Source organism: Mustela nivalis, assembly GCF_964662115.1.
Source record: "Mustela nivalis genome assembly, chromosome: 3".
Classification (NCBI taxonomy): Eukaryota; Metazoa; Chordata; class Mammalia; order Carnivora; family Mustelidae; genus Mustela; species Mustela nivalis.
Window position 1 is genome coordinate 48513258 of NC_139022.1, and position 20099 is coordinate 48533356.

Genomic DNA, 20099 nt, shown 5'->3' on the forward strand with positions numbered 1-20099 from the left:
TCTCAGCTTCCACTCCACATCTACTAAATCAGAATCTCTCTTTATTTTTATTTTATTTTATATATGTATATTTATATATATATATACTTATATATATATTTATATATTTTTAAATATATTTTTGATGTAGTGTTCAGTGATTCATTAGTTGCATATAACACCCAGTACTCATCACAACAGGTGCCCTCCTTAATACCCATCACCCGGCTACCCCATCCTCCTTTCTACTCCCCCCTGAAACCCTCAGTTTGTTTCCCAGAGCCCAGAGTTTCTCATGGTTTGTCTCCCTCTCTGATTTCCCCGCTTCAGATTTACCTTCTTTCCCCTCTGCTCTTCTGTGCTATTACTTATGCTCCACATATGAGTAAAACCATATGATAACTGACTTTCTCTGTTTGACTTATTTCAGTTAGCATAATCTCCTCCAGTTCCATCCATGGTGATGCAAATGTTGGGTACTCATCCTTTCTGATCTGAGTAATATTCCACTGTATATATGGACCACATCTTCTTTATCCATTCATCTGTTGAAGGGCATCTGGGCTCCTTCCTCAGTTTGGCTGTTGTGGACATTGCTGCCATGAACATTGGGGTGCATGTTTTCCTTCTTTTCACTACATCTGTATCTTTGGGGTAATCTCCTTTTAAAAGGCCCACGGAGATTCATGTGCACGTTCAACTTTGGGAAACTCTGCTCCAGTGGACTCAAGTGGGTCACACATCTTTTTAGAGTATCTGGAATAGGAAAATATTGTGAGGGACTCTGGTTGATCATTTCCCCAGATCCAAGGACCCCCCCCCCAAAGCACAGATAATGCTAATAAGCATAACAAATACAAACAAATCCTCTTCTTTGAATTAACAATTTAAGAAATATCCAAAGAAATGTGTGCAGTTCTTATTTTAAGACCTTTTAAACCCTCAGATGACTTGAAGTGAAAGATGCCTCTGGAATGCAGCATAACACTTAGATCCTTTAGAAATTTAGATCAAAGGTGAGAGTCATCAAAGTGTTTGTGGCCTCAAAGGCAAAAAGACATCAGTTGTGAAATGCAAGAGTTCTGTTGAGACAGGGTTTGTCCCATTGTGCGTCTTTATGAGGAAGAGTGCTTCTTGAGACTTTGAATCCTTGAGACCTGCCAATCCGAGAAGAAAAGGTGGCATTTTTCTTTAAGCTACAGGTTGCATTCTGTTCAGATCCTCAAGCATCAAGGTCAGACCCTGTTCAGAATAACTGAATGCTAATTGACTCGCCGAGAATTAATGTGCGTTATCTTGTTTACACCAATGTTCTGCTGGCAGTTTGTAAATCATTCTCTCTGGCAGGCTCTGACATGGATTTGAAGTTTGTTTCTGTTTTATAGGAGTTGGGTTCATCTCTAGCTACGCTAGAGGGTTAGAGAAATTAGATGGAATGAGAGAGGGGGGACCTTTTCCCTGCACACTTCTGCATCATGAATGATCGTCACAACTGACAGGAATTGTAGAGACTGCATTTACCTCCAGGTAAGAAACAGACTGGCTGGGTAATTATGCTAACACTTTCCAGGGATTTTTTTTTTTTTTTTTTTTACCTTTGCTGAATGTATACAGGCTCCTGCTTGCTTGAGCATCCCCTTGGCAACTAAACAACACACAAAAGCCTACACAAAACACACACACACACACACAAGTAGTCAGAGACTGGCTGGCACACTCATAAAGACCATCAAGGTGACCTCAGTGATTTGTATGGCTACTCCTTGCCATGGTCCATTTCTCAATGGAGTGGGCAGTTTTCCAAATACACAGCAGCTCTCTGTGTAGTAATCACTTCGACTTTGTTAAAACACCGAGCAGGAGATGCACAGTTCCCCTCCATCTTGCTCTGCTTTTGGTCTGCATTAACTGTAATCCCACGGTTGTTTATTTTTCTTGCCACCACCTGGTTGTGCAATTTTGGGCAAGTCACTGAGCTTCAGTTTCCTGATCTATACAATTAAAGGGTTGTCCTCTTTAGCTCTGGCCAGGATTTCATGCTTTTCCCTTTGGTCCTAGGAAGCAAAATGGTTGCCAGCATCTAGACAGCTCATCTTGGACCGTAAACCTACAGGAAGCTGCCATGCTAGAGGGAAACTATTTATAGAGGCTTTTTTGGGAATTCCGGATCTGTCTCTGACTCAGTATGCTCTGAACTTCGGCAAGTCTCTTGGATCTTCTGTTTTCTCATCTGTAAAATGGAGATAAATATCCTCGCTTGCATACCCTGCAGGGCTATGATGAGACAGTACACTACACTCAAGAAAGTGCCATCCAGGGCAGAAGGTAGCAAATGTCTGGGTGTGTCTGATCACTCTTGGTCACCAGGGAGAGAGCATCAGGCGGTCCCAGTGGCTGAGGGTCCTCGTCCAGAGCTACTGTGGGTGTTCAGCTGAGGCCAGATGGCAGAAACCTGTAGGGACAGCAGGATCCTGAGGAGTATCACCTTGTCAGAATTTCTACAGGAAAGTCTCAGGCTTGTGAAATGGGGAAGAAGCCAGATTTAGGAATCACTGATCTGGAGATGGGGAAATCTTACTACTTTCTTGATCTCAAATTTTGTTATTCATTGTATATGACGGGCTATCCCTTCTTACCTCTGATGTCTGAAGTGTAGTCCTGACAGGGTAGAGCTTACAGGGGGGTGGTCTTCTCCCATACATAGCCTTCTTCTCAAGCTTGACAAATAAGCCTTCTGGTCTTGACTCATGATTTTCTTGCCTATATACTAAATGGAAGAAATCTCGGACGCTAGATTCGTGTTGGACATGAACTTCCTAAGAACTGTACATCTTTTGGGAATGAGGCAAGGTTCGACTTGAGCTTTCTACTGATGGGGATTTAGGCTCTGGTGATTCATTTGCCAACCCAGCGTTGGAATGAATATTCTTCTATCTTAAAGTGTAAACTATTTTTAAATCATAAGCTGACATAATGTAAATTGATTCTTACATCTCTCCTCTGCTGTGGCTGCAGGTTTCTCCCAGGCCCTGTCAGAGTCCTCTTTGAAACATGAACCAGGGCCCAGTTGAACTTTATCCTTTGCCCTTTGGAGTGCTGCAAAGGGCAGGATGTCAGGAGGAGGAGGAGAAAAAGTAGAGGAGCCACACGACTATGTTTCTACTTATATCGTTTTGTCACTAGTTAGAGTCTGTCTGGAGCTGACACGAGTACAGTTCTGTGCCTAAGGAACAGCTGTGGGTTGAGTTTATGCACATTGCCTCACAAGTGACAAAGGCTTAGGCTTGGTCCTTCCCTTCATTGTTCGAGGATCCAGTTCCCCCGAGTCTGGGCTGTCTGGGTGTAAACTCAAGCTAGATATTTCAGAGCCACAGTCCCAGGCAGCTGCTATGAAGGACCTCCGAGGAGGTGGCTAGGGTGGAGGTATGCAGAGAAAAAAATGACCCCGTCTAAAATATGCGATTCCAAAGGAAAGAAGCAGAGCAAAGGCTCAGGGGGCAGACTTTGTCTTTTTTTTGGGTCTCACTTTAGTTCTTCAGTGAAATGAGATAAGAACATCTGTCTCCTGCTAAACAGGAGCCACATTCTTTCAGGTAAGAGTGATAATGCTGGGGGAACACATTTTTGCAAACTTGCCTTAATCTATTTCTGGGGTAATGGACTTTCACAGCAGCCTCAAGTGCTGCTGTTAATAGCTTCTTGCTCCTTCCAGCAGAAATGCACTAGAGCTGTTTTCAGATGTGTGTTCACTTTGAGGAAAAGAATAACAGAACCTTCTCTGAGAGAGAGAGAGAGAGAGAATTAAAAAAAAAAAAAAAAAAAGATTAAACCCTTCCTTTAATCTAGCAAGAAAGAAGAAATTACCCCAGTGCATGTCCTACTCCTCTAACCAGCACTATAGGGGAAAAGCTACTTTATCCATGACCAAAAACATTTAGGACACAGAACCTGGGCTCCAACTCCTCTATATTTCCCAGGCTACTTTAATACAGTGAGCTTTGGACTCCAGGGAGAAAGTCTAAAAATACTAGAGCCTATTTGTTCAAAGGCAAGTTACAAAGATGGGAAAGGCCTGCTTTTGCCTTAAAGGAAGAAAGGAATATAAAATCTTAATGTTTTTATTGTTAAACTCTAAATCAAAGTCAGACCTTGGAATATTGTTCTTTATTTTTATTATAATAGGCTATGTGAAGACATGGTAACACATATTCAAATAGCACAAAAGGAAATATATTGTAAAGGTATTCTCCAGTTCCCTTCCCTGAAGTCATGTCTGATACTCTTTGCTTGCGGATCCTTTCTGGAATGTTCTCAGCATATCAAAGTGTGTGTGTGTGTGTGTGTGTGTGTGTGTGTGAGTGTGAGTGTGTGTGTGCATATTAATAGAGCTCCCTCTCCCTTCATTTAACATGACTACTTAGATTGTGCGCGCAATCTCCTGCCCCCTTGCTTTTTTCATTTTAAAAGATGCCTCAGAGATTATTTCAGATCAGGTCACAGAGCCCAGCCTTCTTCATTTTAATAGCTCTATAGAAGCCCACTGAGGTGTGTATCATAATTCACTTAACCAGCTTTCTACTGATGGGGATTTAGGCTCTTGTGATTCATTTGCCAACCCAGTATTGGAATGAATATTCTTCTATCTTAAAGTGTAAACTATTTTTAAATCATAAGCCGACATAATGTAAATTGATTCTTATATCTCTCCTCCGCTGTGGCTGCAGGTTTCTCCCGGGCCTGGCAGAAAACTTCAGCAGACTATTGTATTTTATTTTTTGAGATATTAACTATAGATCAGAGTGCTGTGCTGATTTCTGGAGGTGGGATTTCCCTCTGGTTTAGTTTAGCTGGTACCAACCTAGCCAGGGAAGAGGGTATGTTTACGCAAAGCTACTAGATCAGTTACTGAGCAAATAAGACCCTTTTTGCTATAATAGTAAGGTCACAAAAGTCATCTTAACAGCCTGAGGAAATCAATTCCAACAATAGTCTAGGAACCACCTCTGACGCAGAGTTTTCTGGAGGCACAGAATTTCTGCCTCTGCATTGATAAGGTCATACATATGTATGTACCAGAACTCGGGGCTCCCTAGGGCTCTGGTTTTCAACTCTGAATAAACAGAAATTGGAACACATTTGGAATGAGACTGAAGGCTCTGGGAATATTGGAGCTTTGTGCTTTTATTTTTTAACTAGCAAGCATGTTTTGGGGATGGATAAACAGGGATCGAGCTGCATTGGGATGGTGAGGTACTCCTTCTACCCATCAGATGCAGGCCCATGCGAACATAACCGAGGTCTCCTTTAAAAGCTGTAAGCTGGGGCACCTGGGTGGCTCAGTGGGTTAAAGCCTCTGCCTTCAGCTCAGGTCATGATCCCAGGGTCCTGGGATCGAGCCCCACATTGGGCTCTCTGCTCTGTGGATAAGCCTGCTTCCTCCTCTTTCTCTCTGCCTGCCTCTCTGCCTACTTGTGATACCCCTCTCTGTCAAATAAATAAATAAAATCTTTAAAAAAAAATAAAAGCTACAAGCTTCCCATTCAGAGTAGAATTGCCAGAGAAGCTTCATCCTTTGATTTGTTCTTTGATTGATAATGGAAAAAAGAAACAATATTGGGAAGGGGGCAGGCAGTACCTAGGTAGTGAGAAGAACACAGGTTGAGAGTTAGATGACCCGATGTTATTAGTTCTAGTACTGCATGATTTCATTTACGACCAAGTCAGAAAGCACAGGTCCCAGTTAAGTAAAAAAAGGAAATATAATCCTTCTACAGGATTGTCGTGACTCAGGTGTAAAAAGCATCCATGGACCCAGTCTCTCTTTACCTTTCAAGTTTTTAGTTTTCTCTGTGTCAACTTTATTCTCAGTCTCCAAATGGTGTACAGTGGGTGCCAGTAGACCCTGTCCTGAATCTTCCCAGGCTCAAGGCTGCCAGACAGGAAAACTCCTTTTTCCCTAAGAGTTTAAAAAGGATGACTAAGGATCTAAGGTTGGAGTGCTCTTACCAACTGCATGGGAATGGATACGGGGTGCTTCTGAATTCATTAATGCCCCAAACAGCCTCTCACTAATGGGCACATGGCTTTGGTTCACTTAATTTCTTATTGTCTAACTTTCTTTCTTCATAAAATATGGTCAGACTTAAACTTTTCTTGTGAACTCCTCCAGTTCTAAACTAATTTCCTTTCTTCCTTGCATCTTTTGCTTTTTCACATTTATTGAACACTTATTCTAGACAGGCAATCTCGTGGTTCCTGTCCTTGACTGTTTGTATTTTTTAATATGTATAAGAAACAGATATGTATCTAAAAACATATGTCATCTGGGGCACCTGGGTGGTTCAGTGGGCCTCTGCCTTCGGCTCAGGTCATGATCCCAGGGTCCTGGGATCAAGCCCCACATCGGGCTCTCTGCTCAGCGGGGAGCCTGCTTCTTCCTCTCTCTGCCTGCTTCTCTGCCTACTTGTGATCTCTGTCTGTCAAATAAAACACACACACACACACAAACATGTCTTCTAATAAACATAAGTATAAAGCGCATGGGGAACACAGAAGAGGGAGCAGTTAGTTGTGACCATAACATCTGAATCTAGTTTGCAACTTGACTAGACTTCTTTCAGTGTCCGTGGTGCCAACATTAGGAGGCTGGGCACATGGAATAGAAGGGTGAAGTTGGAATTACTGGCAAGGAGGAAAGTTCAGTGGCAAACTCAGCCATGCTTATGTATGGAGTTACTAGAGTCATCTCTGTTATTCCATTGGTAGTGCCCAGAGATGGTTGAGGACAATCTAGAGACAGATCCAAAGGCACTGGCCAAAGGAAGAGTGGAAAAGTGTGATTTCTGAGCATCAAGCAACTGAGTTAGGAAATAAATGCTGAAAGATAATTAGGCTATCCTATCTGCAATTAGCTTATAATTCTAATTCTAATAAGAGATTGTCAAAGAACAAAACAAATCGAACTTCATTAAGCCCAACTAAACCACGCCACTACCATCAGTCACACCAGGAAACAGTACAGCGAGTTGTATGAAGTTGGAAATCAGTGGACACAGGGGATTGGAATTTTTTTTTCCCCTAAAATCTTGAAACCTGGGAGAGTCTCCCTTGTGATGGATTGTGTGTTTATACCTGAAGTCAGAGGAATAAATTAGAAGACCTCTTAAAGCCCTAGGGTCCTCACATTCTAATATTTGGCTTTACCTTGATGGCTGTTCTATGAAGTGACTTTACCCCGAATGAAAAATTGCTGCTGTATAGTGGTTGATGCTGATTCAGGAGACATGGGCCTGGGAACTGTTTTAAAGAATACAAAGAGAATTCCATTCACTCTAAATTGGGACAGAAAATAGCAACCAGAATTATAAAAAAAAAAATATTTATATATATGTTCTCCTTGAGCATATTCTCCTTGGGAATGCCAGAAGGCAGCCCAGGGAGGATCAGTGCAAAGACAGGAACGGTGGAAACAGAAAGGAGTTAATCAGGGTTGAAAGACTGACTACTCTGACTTCCCTTTCTAATCCAGTTCTCTAAAGCACATTCTTAAGAGTGTGTGTGTATGTGTATGTATTATATATATATATATATATATATATATATATATATAAATATTCTTATATATATTATATATTTATATAAAATCCCCTTTTCTAGGCAGAGTTAATTACAGTTTTATTTCGGAAAAAGGGTGCTTTATTTTACCCTTTAAAGTTCCTTCTGGACTATTGTGATTTTATTCGAATGCCATAGGCATTAAATAGTGTCAGGAAACTGTGTGTTCTTGGTGCTCATGTAAAATGGAGAAAAAAAAATGTTTCAAAGAGAAGAAAAAGAAAAAAAGGGTCTTTCCTATTCAGTGTTTACTTTTCACAGGAATACAAATGTTTAGCATTGTTGTGATTTTCACACTGAAGATGAATGTCAGTTTACTGCAAAGATGTGAATTAATTCTTGAAGTAGTTTCAAGAATTAATTGGTAGTCTATTACTCAAAATGAATTTTCAAATGTATATTAGGAAAAGCATGATGTACTAGGCCCCATGGAGAATGTTAAAGACATTGTCACCCCTGTGTCAGGGGGCTTCTAGGGTAATGGAAGATAAGGTTTAGACTGATGTAGGCACAATATATTCTAAGAGACTTCCAAGGAAAGAAAACTCTGTCAGGATTAATTCTAAAGATGGTAGTGAAATTTAGTACGGACCCTGAAACAAGTGTAGATTTTCTGACAAGAAAGCAAGCAGGGGAGGGTTTCAAGATGGAAGGAACATCGTGAGCAAAGAGACAGGTGGGAAGCACAAGAGGTAACAGCAGGTTACACATGGAGTGGGTACGACTGACAAGGACTTAACTAGCAGTAAGGAAGGAACAGCAAAAAGCTATGTGGAAATGTCTGGTTCACCTTAGGGGGATGGAAAGGGATCGACTCATCAGAAAGCATGGGCTGAATGGCTTTGTGCTGAGTCCTTGCTGCTGGATAATTACGGTAGAAGGACGATAAAGGAGTTAGCTCTCTGGGACCATCAGGGTTCTTATGTTTGAGTCACATTCTAATAATTTTGGGGGCTTGTTCCTCAAGCACAAACTCCTGGTCACACTGCCAACATTAGCTCCCATTCCTCTCCTGTATGATAGGAGTAGTGTCCTTCCATTGAGTATCATCTTTGTCACGTGCTCTGACTTGTGATCACCAACCAAGTAGACTGGAGCTCATAGAATTTAAGCAGCTGTGCTCAAGTAATAGGGATGCCAAGGTCAGAGCCAGGACTCAAACTCGCCAGCCATGTGAGTGATCCACCTTTGAAGTGGATCCTCCAGACCCAGTCAAACCTTTGGATGAATAGAGGCCCACCTGACCTAAGACTGAAACCTCATCAAAGACCATAAATAAAAAAAGCCAAGTCCTCACTCGATTCCTGAGAAAAAGCAGCAGAGATAAAAATGACTGCTTTTGTTTAAGAAGTCACATGAAATATCCTAAGGATATCAGTGAGACCTCTTTCTTTCCCCAACCCTGTCTGTTCTTGTCCAGTAGGGTCACAAAGTGCCTATTGTGTTAGGGTTAGAGGTTGGCTTTCGGCTGAGCAAAACGGGATTTCTACTCACCAAGGCTGACTGGGGTACAGCCACTGCTGAGTGCCCAACCTTTTGACAGCAGACCAACCCTCAAGTTCCTGTGATAGCACAGTGCTCCAGGGGAATTAGTTAGCTGCTTACATGGGACCACTTCCATCATGGAAGAGACACACGTTGTTCTTATTAGGGTAGACACTAACTCTGGGTACTGATTTGCTTTCCCTGCCAGAACTACCATTCATTGCCTTAAGGCATGTCTTATTCACTGTCATGGTGCATTAGTTTTCAGTGTCGCATAACAAATTGCCTGAAACTTATTGGCTTAAAACAACACTCATTTATTATCCCACGGTTTCTGTGGGTCAAGATTGTGGGCATTGCTTATCTTGGTTCTCTGCTGTCTCAACAGTGTGCAAAGTGTAGTCAGTCTGTGTTTTTGTCTGCAGGTTCGGCTAGGGAAGAATCTACTTCTAGTCTCATTTGGCTTATTACTGGCTGTAATCTGGAGGATATCTGAGGTCTTAGAGGTTGCATGCCATTCTGTATCATGCGGCTCACTCTATAGGCAGTTCAAAATATGACTATTTACTTTTCAAGGCCAAGAGGAGGATCTCTTTCTCCAGTGTGTTAAGATAAATCTTACATTATGAAATATGATCCTGAGAGTAATATTCCATCACCTTTGTCATAGCTGCAAAGGCCTTTGCATCAAAGGTAACATATTTATAGGTTCTAGAATTAGAATGTGGGCATGTTTGGATAGCTATTACTCTGTCTACTCCAGGGCTTCTAGATGCCGTGACTCTTCTCACCATGAGGAGAATAGACCATACAATGAAGAATTCTCTGGCACAAAATATCAATAACATTGAAGGTGAGACACTCAACTTCAGGGTAATTTATTACATGGCATTATTAAGGCATTAGCTGAATATTGTGCTGATAATGATGATTCCCTAAAATTCTCCCAGTCTTAGTGAATGTTGCAGAAAAAGCAAAGAGTTAAGAGTCATCAGACTTACTTTTAAACCCAAGATTGATCATATATTAAATATCTGGAGGGGGCACATTGGTGGCTCAGTCAATGAAAGTGTCTGTCTTTGGCTCAAGTCATGATCCCAGGGTCCTGGGATGGAGCACAGAGTCAGGCTTCCTGCTCAGTGGGGCATCTACTTCTCTCTCTGCCCCTTCTGCCTGCCCCCCAGGTGTGCTCTCTCTTTTTCTCTCAAGTAAATAAATAAAATCTCTTTAAATAAATAAATAAATGAACAAACAAATAAATAAATACATATCTGGAGTACAGAAAATCTAGCCCTAAATCTCAGCTTACTCATTTATAAAATGGAAACAAGGGGCACCAGGGTGGCTAAGTGGGTTAAAGCCTCTGCCTTTGGCTGGGGTCATGATCCCAGGGTCTCTCTGTTCAGCAGGGAGCCTGCTTCCCCCTCTCTCTCTGCCTGCTTGTGATCTCCTTCTGTCAAATAAATAAATAAAATCTTTAAAAATATATATAAAATGGAAACAATAATACACTAGCTCATAGAGTTGCTCTAAGGTTTACAAGATCTTATATACCTAAGAGATATTTGTAAGGAGATACACAAAACCAAGATATATTTTATTATTTGGATTACAGGAGTTTTAACAAAAATTACATTAGGATATCACATTGTTATTATAGGACTAATAAAAACAGGTCAAAATGTTTACCACCTGATTTTATAGATTTCTTTAACCTATTACATATTGACACAGAAATGACTACAATTTTATAAAAAAAATCACCGATATATTTAATTAGAAGAAAAATCCTAAAACATACACATACATAGAACACAATTATATAAATCATATATATACATGTTATGTATCATTGAAAATCAGTGTTATTTTAACTAAAAAGTTTGGATTCTCTCAACTAAAGACTGGCTTCTTTAAACTCTTTTACTTCCTTTTGCTTGGTAATATTAGTTTTGATATATACATACATATAATTTCTTTAGGGGATATTGAATATAATAAGTTAACAAAGCCAAAAGGACATGCGTAGTTTTAGGACCACATGTAAAAGAGCACAACAGGTCCAGAAGGTGAGATTCTACAAGAAGATTGTAGAATGTGTGCTTTTTTGACTCAGGATGAAATCTGGTCGAAGGTACACAGGTACACAGTTGCTAGGACTGAACTGTGAAGGCCTCATCCCTGATTACTTTCACAACAGGCCTCTTTCCTGTTTTACCAATACCAGATTGAAAACAAGACTCAGGCAAACAAAGCCAGTATGAAGAGCAAACCAACTTGTCCTGTAGGGGCTTCAGTTTGGAGAGAAGTTGAGGAAAGGTTGTACAGCTGAAAAGGACGTGATTTAAAAAAGGGTGAAATGAATGAAATGAAAATGAAAATCTGGAAGGAGGCTCTTTGGGGCTTTTCGGGTTTATTTAAATAAGGGTTTTCTCAGCCTACATGCTTCTGTACCTATAAACATTATTCTGTCTCCCGTTGACCTGATTCCCTCTCTATCAAAGCAACCTACCTACAGAGCCTACAACACACGAAGCACCATGTTTCTGGGACCCCGACACTCCATGGAGAGTATCTGTGAATTGACATTTTCCACTCTGTGCTCCAGTAATGGTGCTTGTGTTTCACCAAGATCTTGGGGTACCATTGTGAATTTCCCGCCTTTGTTAAGGCAAGTATATTTCAAATGTGCCACTCTTTTGAAGAGGAGGCAGTGTGCACAGATAGATTCCCTCTTCTCCCCTAGGTAATGGTGAATGCGCAGTGATATTATTAACTTTTGATGCAAGATTTTTCTTAATTTATGTTCATAGGTGACCAACATCCTTCTTCACCTATTTTTTTTTTTTTTTTTTTTAAATTCAGATAACCCCAAGTCTCTGTCTAGTCTGGAAAATGAAGTGCTCTTTTGAGCACATAATCTTGCCTAGAATATGTAAATCAGCATGCCCTCTGGGCTAGGCATTAAGAATGCCTCTGACTGAGACTGAACAGAATGAAAATCTGGAAGGAGGCTCTTGGGGCTTTTAACTCTCAAGAGCAAGAAAATTTGATTTTGAAGTTCAGTGTTTTTGAACTTGAATGTTGTTGGACTTAAACTTGCAAGTAAATTTAATCTCTGATGTTTTCTCTCTGGGAATTTGATAATAGGAAGTGGTTTATATTGAATCTTGGTCCATCTCTATGTTGGCAGTTTATTATTCAAGTATCTTCATGTTGGCATTTCATATCATTGCAGGATTTAGGATTTGCTGTTTTGGATAATGTGGCTGGAAATAACTTGAGAACCAACATAGAGAAGAGACTTTTATTTCCAGCCTTGAGTACACAGTGGAATTGATTTAATTAATCCTCTTTTCTGACCAATTCCAGAATATACTGGACTCAAATCTAAGCTGTGCACAAGTTGTCCCTGGATAAAACACAAAAGAGCAGTGGCTGGCCTTGGGAGAGTGGTCTAATGAAGATGGGAGCAGGGCTCTGCCCTGAAGGCTTACTCTCCTGCCCTGAGAGGGAAAATCTCAGCCCTGGTTGACCACAGGCTTAATGATTAAGCTCAGTAGTTAAGAGAATGAAAAACTAGTGACTGCAAGTAGCAAACACTTCTCGACTCCTGAGGTTTTCTTCCATAAAGAGGGAGCAGAGAAAGTGTTACTCTTTCTCCTTTATACCTTCTACCCCAGCATAAGGAGGGAGAATTCATCATATATTTTAGATATAAATCCTGTGTCTTAAGTGTGATTTCATGCTTCCTTTCAGTCTGTGTTTTGATTTTTCATTCTCTTAACAGACTATCACAGAGTAAAATTTTTAATATTAATGAAGCCTAATTCTTTATGGCTCATGATTTTAGCATAATGTCTATGGGCACTTCACCAAACTCTAGGTCATGGGTATGTTTCCTTTGTTTTCTTCTATAAGTTTTATAATTTTATGTTTACATTTATATCTGTGATCTACTTGGAATTAGTTTTTGTATAAATAAGCTTAGGTCAAAGGTCACATTTTTTTCCTGCATACTGGTGTGTAATTGCTCCAGTACGATTTGTTGAAAAGATCCTAATTTATTCATTAAATTTTGCATATCTTTGTCAAAAATCAGATTGCCACAACTGTGTAGGAATATTTCTGGACTTTCTCTTCTGTTCCATTGGTTTGTTTGCTATTCCCTCACCAGTAGCACTCTATCTTTGGTAAAGTGTCAGATTCACTTCCTTCAACATATTTTTTTCTTTTTTCCAGAATTGTTTAGCTATTCTAGCTTCTTTATTGTTTCATATAAATTTTTAGAACCAGTTTGTTCTACAAAATATTATTCTAAAAAATGTGGTGTTCTAAGATTTGAGGTTTTTTCCCCCAGGAATATATAGATGAGTTTGGGAAGAACTGACATCTTTATTATATTGAATCTTCTAATCCATGATTATGATATATCTCTTTATTTAGGTCATCATTTAGTTCTTCTTTAGAATTTTAAGGATTTTTTTTTTAAAGACACATTTATTCAGCGTCATGATCAGACTATTACATTTAGCAATCAACAGCATGGGTGCAAAAAAAAAAAAATCTACATTAAAACCCTTTGTTGGAATGCTTTACACTTTCCACAGAACAGAAACTAAAATAACCTGTTATACAATTAGTCACAAATACAGTCCTCGAGTTTTTTTGCCCATACACATGAGTATTGTCTAAAACATGTCTTCTTTGTAGCAGCTAGGCCCTGCCACCACTGTGCTTGGCTGAGTTCACAAATCTTTTGTAACCTGTAGCTTCCCTGTCACTTCTCTGGCTCTCCTCTCCTGCTAAGCTTTATTTCCTGGCAGTAATTAAAACCTTCTGCCACTGCCATAGCTGCTGCTGCTGCTGGAACCACCATAGCCACCTTGGTTTCGTGGTTTAGCGAAGTATTGGCCTCCACCACCATAAGGGCCAGAGCTTCTGCCTCCAAAATTGCCTCCTTTTATGGGTCCAAAATTTGAGGATTGATTGTTGTAATTGCCAAAATCATTATAGCTTCCGCCACCTCCAAAGTTGCTTCCATCATTACCAAATCCAGTATAGCCATCCCCACTGCCACCATATCCACCACCACCTCGACTGCCACCAAAGCCACCTCGACCACTGAAGTTTCCTCCGCGACCAAAGTTGTCATTCCCACCAAAACCACCTCCACGACCACCACCAAAGTTTCCAGAACCACTTCGACCTCTTTGGCTGGATGAAGCACTAGCCATCTCTTGCTTAGAGAGCGCTTTCCTTACTTCACAGTTGTGGCCATTCACAGTATGGTATTTTTGAATGACAATCTTGTCTACAGAATCATGGTCATCAAATGTTATAAAAGCAAAACCCCTCTTTTTGCCACTGCCTCGGTCAGTCATGATCTCAATCACTTCAATTTTCCCATACTGTTCAAAATAATCTCTTAGATGATGTTCTTCAGTGTCTTCTTTAATGCCACCAATAAAAATCTTTTTCACAGTTAAGTGGGCACCAGGTCTTTGAGAATCTTCTCTTGAGACAGCCCTCTTTGGTTCCACAACTCTTCCATCCACCTTGTGTGGCATTCATGGCTGCATCCACCTCCTCCACAGTGGCATATGTGACAAACCCAAAGCCTCTGGAGCGCTTGGTGTTCAGATCTCTCATTACCACACAGTCCGTAAGTGTTCCCCATTGCTCAAAATGGTTCCTCAGACTCTCATCGGTTGTTTCAAAGCTCAGACCTCCGATGAAGAGCTTCTGCAGCTGTTCAGGCTCTTTGGGAGACTCTGACTTAGACATGACGGCGGTGGGAGGGGAGACTTTAACGATGCTTACTCGGTGGCATCCACGGGCAGAAAGGAATTTTAAGGATTTTTAATAAGAGCTCTTTTTTTCTAGATTTATAACATTGGTATTTAATTTTTTGCAACTAGAAATGGTATTGTTTTTAAGTTTCCAATTATTCATTGCTAGTATATGTGATTGATTTTTGTGTGCTGAATTTTTATCCTGTGATTTTATTAAACTCAGTAATTCTGGTAGCTTTCTTGTAGATTCTTAGGGATTTTCCACATAGTTAACTTTATAGTTCTTGAGTCAGGTGTTTTCTCATTTTTCCCTTTCCTCTGTGACTTTCTCTTATTATTATTATTTTTCATTTAACCAGAGTTCTTAAGGGATCATCAGGTTTTTCATTTAAAAATTGGATTTCAGAACCTCCCAAGATGGTGATATCTTGGTCAACTCCCTAGGCTGAAACTCCAGACATTTGTTTCTTAAAGGTAAGAGTGAACTGGAAACAGTCCTGTCCTCTCAGGGGGAAGCCTTGTTTGAGTCTTTTTCTTTAAATAATTAAGTTTCTCTTGGTTTGTTAGTGTCCCTAAATGAGAAATTAATTTCTCATTGGGATAAAAATAACATAGCTCTATGCCTCAAATTATCGTTATTTTTATATAAAGTGGCTGGTATTCAACAGAAAATACCTAAACATACAAGAGGAAAAAAAAATATGACCAAATCCCAGGAGGGACAACATACTGTAGCTAGGTGAAGTGAAAAAGTCAGATATAGACTTTAACATAACTCTGTTCAGTATGTTTAAGGAAATGAGTGAAAATTTTGAAAGATGCCAAAATAATAAAAAGTAAGAAGTTCCATAACTTCTGTAACTAAAACAAACAAACAAACAAAAAAACACACCAGTATCTAAGTTTAGGAATTTAATGGATGAGTTAAAAATATATTATTTAGAGTTGAATAGACGATAATAAATTGGAAGACATTTCAGAAGGAGATAGACAGAATGAAGCATGCAGAGACAAAAAGAGGGAAAATGCAAAATAGGGATGCATAAAACTTTCTTTTTTTTTTTAAGATTTTATTTATTTATTTGACAGACAGAGATCACAAGTAGGCAGAGAGGCAGGCAGAGAGAGAGAGAGAGAGAGAGAGAGAGAAGCAGGCTTCCTGCAGAGCAGAGAGCCCGATGCGGGGCTCGATCCCAGGACCCTGAGATCATGACCAGAGCCGAAGGCAGCAGCCCAAACCACTGAGCCACCCAGGCGCCCCACATAAAACTTTCTAATAAAGGTTTACACCTCTGGGACTCTAGAACGGAAGGACAGAGGGCAAGAACAGGAACAATAAGAAAGAATTGTTTTGAATTTTCTGTGAAATGTGAAAGACACCAAGCCACAGATTCAAGGCACTATAAATAATAAATAAGACATACAGCACAGTAAATCCACTAAAACGAATGAAAAAGTAAAATCTTTAAAACAGCCAGGAAATGGGACGCCTGGGTGGCTCAGTTGGTTAAGCAGCTGCCTTCAGCTCAGGTCATGATCCCAGCGTCCTGGGATCGAGTCCCACATCGGGCTCCTTGCACAGCAGGGAGCCTGCTTCTCCCTCTGCCTCTGCTTGCCATTCTGTCTGTCTGTGCTTGCTCTCTCCCCCCCTCTCTCTCTGATAAATAAATAAAATCTTTAAAAAAAAAAAAAAAAACAGCCAGGAAAAAAAAAGATAGTGTATCTAAAAAGATGCAACATTCAGAGTGTCAGCTGACTTCCAACAGAAAGAACGAAAACCAGAAAGAAGAGAAATATCTTCAAAGGATTAAAATAATTCATAACCTAGAATTCAGAGTCCAGTAAATCTCCCCCTCTCATGGAGAATTGAAGACATTTGTATTTAAGCAAAAAGCCAGAATATTTAATATTGAATAAACCATTAAAGGGATCATTTGGATTCAAGGTTTATGGTACCTACAACTCATTAACTTTGGGTCCCTGTTGAAGAGAAACAAAGTTTTGAGTATAAAGTTAAGTTAATTAGTAAACTTTATTGGAATAAAATTAAAGAAATGCTTTAAAGAAAAACCAAAAAAACCTTACAGATGTCCCCAAATCTAAATTATATATTTAAATTAAAGAACTACTAAACATATCTATAATCCTTCTTTTAAATATTTTGCCTGTTGTTTCATTTAGACTACTAGTATTATCAGGAAAATGTGCATCAAATACTCTAAAATATGATTCTTTCGGTTGATATGCATAAAACATCACACACAAATAAGCTTGATGCTTGTATATTACTCATAATTATGTTTCCCAAACAGAAATTCTGATACATTTTACCTCACACATCTCCCATCAAGAAAGAAAATGTGCATGTTTATTTATTATGCTCTAATTTAACCTATTCTTGATAAGAGAAACCATTTGATTTTATTAATCATCATTTAGAACCTAATCTTCCATTTTTGATTTTGTGTGTCTGATGAATCAAAGAATTTCCCACATACCAGCTGGTTGTTTGGAGCACTTCAATCTTTTCTTCTTTGTTCTTACTTTATATACATATATTTATTTATTTTTTTTGTGTGTGTGTAACCACATACTTCCAATGCAGACAGAGCACCATAGGATGTATTCTTGTGATACAACCCTGGTCCTCCAGCTTTGTGTCATGGTACCAGGCGAATCAGCAAAACAGATGGTAGGAATATCCCAAGATGGTTAGGAATTATTTAGCTATATACAGAAGTGACAATGAGTCACAAAAATAGATTCCACTAAATCCAAGCTAAATGTCTGTGCAACTCAGCCTTCTCTTAGCTTGTATCCAATCAAGTACTATTTGTTGTGGAAGGAAGTTTGATGGGGAGGAAACATGAGTTTGAGAGTCTATGGTCTTAGCTCATTTTGGCTAAAGCATCCTATTGTGCAAATTTTATAAAAGCATATAATCATGTGGACACACTAGAAAGGGCCCTTACCAGGAAGCTTTTATAAAACTTATGTTTCAATTCCTTCACAGCAGATCAGCCGCTGAGAAAACATCTTCTTCAAGCACAAAGAAACAAAAACAAAAACTTGATTTTAGATGGAAATTCTGACATGCAGGGAAGAATGAAGAAGCAAAAACTGGTAGCTATAAGGATGAGTCTAAGGAGCATTACTACATAAGACAATAAAATTAAGTCAGCTGTCATTTAAAACAGGTATAGAATTAAAGTACATAATAAGAACAGAGTGCAAGTGAGAAGGAAGGAGATGTAGAGGTATGTACTAAAGTACCTGAGTCGTCTTGGAAGAGTGGTGGGAACTAGTAGTGGGGGAACATTCGACTTCAGTATGTATATGAAGCTTGCTTTATCTACAGAAATCATCGAAAGGATAGTAAAGGAATGTACAGCTACTGAGTTAATAGGAAAATGGAGGGGTGCCTGGGTGGCTCAGTGGGTTAAAGCCTCTGCCTTCAGCTCAGGTCATGATCTCAGGGTCCTGGGATTGAGTCCCGCATTGGGATCTCTGCTCAGCAGGGAGACTGCTTCCTCACTCTCTCCCTCTGACTGCCTCTCTGCCTACTTGTGATCTCTGTCTGTCAAATAAATAAATAAAATCTGTAAAAAAAATAGGAAAATGGAATATTAAAAGATACTAGGCAAGATAGGAGAGAAAGAAGAACAGAATGTAGACAAGACAAATAGAAAACACGTAATAAGATGGAGATTTAATTGCAAATGTATCATTCATGACTAAATGCAAATGAATTATCCGACACCACTAGAAAACAAAGACTATGGGACCAGGTTCAAACACAGTAATTATGTGCTGCTTATAAGTGATGCACATAAACTAGAAGATGGGGAAAGTTTGAAAGTGAAAGGGTAGGAAGAGATACGTAATTCATATGCCAACAAGAAAGCTGGTCTTACTAGATTAATATCAGCCAAAGGCAAGAAACATTAAAGACAAATTGGGATATTTTGTAACGCTATAATATTAATTTCACCAGGAAGCTGTAATAATTCTAAATGTGTATGCTGTATAAAGCAAATATTAACAAAACGAAAAGGAAAAATAGACAAATCACATTCATAGGGGCATATTTTAGCATACCTTTCTAATGTATACTTAAGAAACAACACAAATCTCAAAAGACAAAAAAAGATACAAAGCCAAAGAGGGAATACTCACGAAACTTAGTTTATAAAGCTAGACTGACAGGGGCATTAAAAGAAAAATTATGGGTCAATCTCACCCATAAACATAGATACCAAACTTTTAAACCACATGTTATCAAATCCTATCTAGCAATACATAAAAATGATAATATGCCATGATTAAGTTGGCTTTATTTTAGGACTATAAGATTGATATAATATCTGGAAGCCAACTGATGTAATTTATCACAGTAACAGAATACAAAAGAAAAGTCATATATAATCCAAATAGATGCAGAAAACACTTTTGAAAAAATACATTTTACACTCATGGGAAAACATGTAGAAAACAATGATTGGAAGAGAACTCCTTTAATTCTGATAAAAAGCCATTTTATAAAAGGCATCAATTTTAATTATATTAATCCCTCCGAGATGGGTATCAAGACATGGAGGTCCAGTAGAGCTCCTTTCATTCAGTATCATTCTGCAAGTTAACGTCAATAAATTGTAGCATGAGTGTATACATAAATGATGGGATTGGAAAAATATATAAAATTGTTATTTATAGATAATGGTTGCACTTCTAAATAAAATATGAAATTCACTTGTGAATTTTCAGAAAATAGTTGCTGGGATTTTGATTATGATTACAGTAATTCTTTAAATCAGTTTGTAAAAGGCTTTACACTATTGAGTGTTCTAGCCTCTGAAATGTTTTATTTCTCCATTTATTTAGATCATATTTTATTATTAGTTCTGTGAATTCTTGCTTTGCATATTTTGAGAGCATAATTTTAGATAGATATAAATATTTTCCTTGCATGCTGAATTTATCATTTTGAAATCTTTCTCTGTATCCCTAATAATACTTCCTCTTAATAGTATAATTTCTTGGATATAATCTAGCTTTATCAGTTTTTCTTTTGGTTAGTATATATAGGGTCTTCTTTCTTTTTTTTTTTTTCAAATTTTCTGTATCTGTGTTTTAGATGTCTCTTGTAATCACATTGGGTTGTAATTTTCTTTAGTCTGATCAAATTTTTCTTAAAATTAAAGCACTTAGTCCATTTATGTGTCATAT

General features: G+C 38.8%; 1 long non-coding RNA gene and 1 pseudogene across 5 annotated transcripts in view; one reads left to right on the forward strand and one right to left on the reverse strand.

Moving 5' to 3' along the window:
* The first annotated feature begins 1350 nt into the window (after window positions 1-1350).
* LOC309861863 overlaps window positions 1351-20099 on the forward strand; it is a 184107-nt gene continuing 165358 nt past the window's right edge. For 2 of the 4 annotated variants that reach the window (XR_014310255.1, XR_014310256.1), the window contains exons 1-2: window positions 9844-9931; window positions 15233-15347. This is a non-coding gene — a long non-coding RNA (uncharacterized lncRNA). Of the gene's footprint in view, window positions 1507-3369; window positions 3573-9843; window positions 9932-15232; window positions 15348-20099 lie in introns of those variants that run through there. The other 2 variants (XR_014310253.1, XR_014310254.1) reach the window with 2 other exon arrangements.
* Window positions 13869-14897, reverse strand: LOC309862203 (heterogeneous nuclear ribonucleoprotein A1 pseudogene; annotated as a pseudogene). The gene has a single exon. The product of its transcript is annotated as a heterogeneous nuclear ribonucleoprotein A1 pseudogene (transcript).